A 4,626-nucleotide genomic window follows, 5' to 3' on the forward strand; every position below is an offset into this window, starting at 1 on the left:
TTTGTTCTTTCTCGTTTCTACCGAATCAGATGATGAAGATTTTCCATTGTAATGTTTCTTTTAAGGTTTTGGCGATCTAATCATTGTTGTGCTTGATTATGTTTTCGATCTCCATGGTTGATTTGTCGACTATATATTAGATCTAGATGAATAATCACATTTTTTATTCATTTCGTTGCTAGATTCGATTATGCCACTTCCATTTTAGATGTTTTAGACGTGTTTCAGTTCTTTTTTGTATATGAATCAACAGTACGTATATCCCGTACTGATAGAAACTCAGTTTATTTTTGAGAAGAAGAAGAAGAAGAAGATGCATCGTTATGATTTACGACGAGAAGATTGTTTGTGTTTCCAGGTATGTATATTAACAATGATTTTCGGTTTCCATTCTATTTTTTTCATAGATTCGTTACTAGTTTTTCACATGCAGCTGAAGTTTAGATTATGAATCAGCAGTACATATATGATGTACTGAAAAATTATGCTTTAATTTTGTTATTTTTGTAGTTTTTGATATTTTTCTTCTTCGATCTAAAAGTATATATATGGAATATTGAAGAAAAAAAGTGTTTCGATTCTGGTTTTTAGAGATTCATTACTTGGTTTTCACATGCAACTGATTTTAGTTTCATTTTTGTTGTTTTTGATATGCTTTTAAGTTGTTTTTGTGTATTAATCATCGGTACGTATATGATATACTGGTGGATTTTGATGGAACAAGTTCAGATCTAAATAAACAATCATGTTTTGTGTTTATTTCATTAGTAGATCTAATACTTTTATGGTTTGTTTTTCAGTTTTCTTTTGTTATTATCAATTGTTGAATCACTGTCCAGAGTTCGTCCTAAATTTTATACTTCTCTTGCTGTTTTAAAAGTTTGTGGGGATATAGTTGATGAAAAGAATGTACACAGTTGGGTTTTGCTTAGATTTGTTTATAGACCTTCTTTGATTCATATGTGTAGTATTTGAATTTTATGTTTGTTAGTGATGTTGTGAAGTGTTTGATGAATAAGTGTTCTTGAAATGCATTAGAAGCGTTGGGTATCTTTAGAGAGATGAGAATTGAAGGAGTTAAATTGGAATTGCATGACTGTATCTTACTCATTGCTGGTGCTCCACTTGGTGAAGAATTGAAGGGGATTTTGATTCATGTGTATGTGCTCTTCCTCTTATGTGGTCTTCCTATTTTCTGTATTTACTTTTAAGATTCATGATACAATTTGTATCTTATCTACCACGGACAGGTGAAGGTGGGAACCCGTTCTGCGTTACTCAACTTTGGATCACCAGTGGATGCATCTCAGCTATATAAATTACTCCATGCCCTTCATCCACATCCTCATTAGAAGAAAAATTAACAGGCAGAGGTGCACCTGGAACATGTATGTTGCTCGGATTTTGTTGCTTTTGTCATACATACCAAAATAAATAGAATAGTATCTTGGTGCATCTTCTCGATGTTGTTTACTGCTCTGGAACTGTTATCCTCAACTGGATAGATAGACCCCACCCTGTGTAGTTTCTTAAATGCCAAATGGCCTAATGTAGGCTCATGGGCATGCGGATAAGTAAAAGGTTAACCTAATATTTACAGTTAGATAATGTGATTTTGTTAACTGATACTATTTTTTGAAAGCTTTATCGTTCTCCCAAAATCATGTAGACCTCTGAGGCAGAACAATTCTTTTTTCTACCACAAGTTTCCTGACTACCTGCTGCTGTGCGATATTGTTGTCTCACTGGAATACCCATTTCTTGCTTCATGCTATAAACAGACACCACCTGATACACAACTGTTTTTTTCACCCTTAGTCACTATGTGGAAATGATAATCTATAGAGTCACAAGACTCATAAATTGTTATTATCAATTGTTTTTCAGTTTTCTTTTGTGTATTACCTATTAGTACATATATGACGTTTTCTAATTTATTTATCATTGATTCTTACAGATTTGTACTTTACCTGGAAGCAGTGCAACAAATATGTACTCGAATTTATAAGCATTCAGATATATAATCGGATTTGTAAGCAATACGACAGATATGTACTCAGATTTCTAAGCAGTGCGACAGATATGTACTCAAATTTGTAAGCAGTGTAGCAAATATTTACTCGAATTTTTAAGCAGTGTACCAGATATGTACTCAAATTTGTAAGCAGTGTAGACACACATGTTTGGTAGTAATGGGCATTATGGACATTTCCATGTTTTAATTAATTTTGGACCTCCGGATAAAAAAAAATCTGGTTGGACCCTACTATAAATAACTATATGGGCCTAGGACCAAACAAGAAATTTTCCATAAAACAAACGCAAACAGGAGTGCAAATTCGGGTACACTCTTTAACGAGTGTATATTTCACATTTTAATCTCTACCCTTGATTTAATTTATGGAGTTATGTAACGAGGGCTGTGATTCTAAACATAGAGGGTAATGGGGTCATCAGTTAAATAATCAACCGATCAGAAGAATATGTGAAATATACAATCGTTAGAGGAGTGTGAACAGATTTGGAATGAATGGGGGGAGGGATGACTACACTTGTAATTCGCTTATTATGCCCCGTGTCAATAGTGGGATCCACAGCAAGTGTGGAGTTTTGGTGGTGGACGGTGGTGAAGGGGCCTCTGCGGAAGAGGACCTTTGGGTCTATATATATGGATGGAAAATCGGACTAAATATGGGACAACAATCCAGACCCTTAATCATTCTCATCTCCATACTGCTATTAATCCCAGTGATAGAGACATTCCCCTTTTCACCTTTCAGATTGTGCCAAGTTGAGTCCCAAACTTGAACCAACCCCTGCTATCCCGGCTATAACAAAGTCGAATCTTCCTCGACCTCCAATTGCACGAGCACTACTATCTCAAAAATTTACTCGACACTCAATTTCATCCATTTATTGGTTGGAAATTTGGAATAATAAAAGTTAACATGTGGAAGACTGATATTTGGATGATAACAAACAAATAGTGAAACCTTTATTCTTCAACAACAATGCTTTTTCTTCTCGGCAACACCCTCCCGGCCGCCCCCACCACCACTATAATAACACCCACATTTCAGTACCAGGTGATTATACCGTCAACAGTTGCCAACCCTACTATCTTATTAAGACTCAGGTATCAAATGAGCTAATTGTCATTTTTACGGGTCTTATGGTCATGCTCGTGATCTAAGGCCTATTCCTGTGCACAAGGTTAAAAAAACATGTTTGACGTAGCAGGTAGCATGGCAAATGAGTTGCGCTAATATAGGAAAGAGCGACAGAGTTTCTGGCGAATGATATTCATTAAAGCACTAGTGATAATGGGAATATCGTTGGTGTCATAGTTACCATCGCTCAATTTTATTTATATCGCTCAACTACTACTTTATAACATCCATTTCCCCTGTTTTCCTATATATACGCCCATATACTTCTTCAAATCACTCAAACCTACTTCTACATATATTTTACAAATTTCTCTATTTGTATCCGCAATTTTAAATTTCATAATCATCAATGGCGAGATCCAATGAAGAGAGGAATGTTATTATGAATCGGTTTAGATTACAATAAGAAATACATCAAAGGATGTTGCAAGAAGTTGACAATGAGGGAAGTTGAAGATGATAAACTAATCGACACTCTGATGCTCGTACATTCGGGCCAAATACCTAGAATTTCGGAGCCAAAAGAAGTATTCTCAAGAAGATTTACGTATCGAGGGAGGGAATTTTCTCACCAGAAGATGATGCACGGTTATTTTCTTCTCGATTCTGTGTACTCTGATCAAGATTTCGATTGTCAATTGCGCATGCCTCGGCATCTGGTGAAAAATATTATTGAAGAGCTTTGTCGGGTAGAACCTCAATTTAATTATCACTTTGATGTACTTAATATTAGAGGTCATAGTCCCGAACAAAAAGTTACTTCGGCTTTAAGTATTCTAGGTTATGGAAAACCAGCGGATGCGAACGATGAGTACCTTCGTATGGGCAAAACAACTTCAATCACTTACGTTTTATTGTTTTGCGAAGTAATAATTAATCATTTTGATCCAACATATTTACAAAAACCAACTGAGGAAGATGTTAGACACATATTGAGGGAGACTGAGGATAGGGGATTCCTAGGAATGCTAGGTACTTTTGAATGTATGCATTGGGTATGGCAAGGATGCCCTGTTTATTGTGCCGGTAAATATAAAATTATCTGAATCCAACCGTTATCCTTGAAGTTGCCGCTTCTTATACTTGTTGGATATGGCACATGTTTTTTTTGTCTCCCGAGTTCACAAAATTATACTAATGTTTTGCACAAGTCGCCTCTGTTTGAAGATGTGAAGTCTCGAATTTGTCCCCAAGTCCTTTTCATGATCAACGTCCATCAGTACGCTCATGGGTATTATCTTGCAGATGGTATCTACCCAAAATGGTCAACCTTGGTTCAATGTCACTATCAGCCCCTTACTGGTGCATTGGGTCATTCGTACCAGCATTTTAACGAACGCTAAATGGCGATAAGGAAGAATGTGGAAGTGCTTTTGGAATTTTGAAAAGGAAGTTCGCTATCATTTTTGAGCCATATCATGGGTTGAGTCCTCGTGAAACGCACAAGGCTATGCTC

At 36.0% G+C, this 4,626-nt stretch overlaps 1 long non-coding RNA gene across 1 annotated transcript; it reads left to right on the forward strand.

Annotated features, from left to right (window-relative positions):
• The first annotated feature begins 303 nt into the window (after positions 1-303).
• LOC113273686 lies at positions 304-1,352 on the forward strand. The gene is made up of 3 exons (XR_003322547.1): positions 304-358; positions 1,039-1,159; positions 1,251-1,352. It is a non-coding gene; the product is annotated as an uncharacterized LOC113273686 (long non-coding RNA).
• Positions 1,353-4,626: the final 3,274 nt, after the last annotated feature.

The sequence above is a fragment of the Papaver somniferum genome, chromosome 4 (genome assembly GCF_003573695.1).
Source record: "Papaver somniferum cultivar HN1 chromosome 4, ASM357369v1, whole genome shotgun sequence".
NCBI lineage: Eukaryota > Viridiplantae > Streptophyta > Magnoliopsida > Ranunculales > Papaveraceae > Papaver > Papaver somniferum.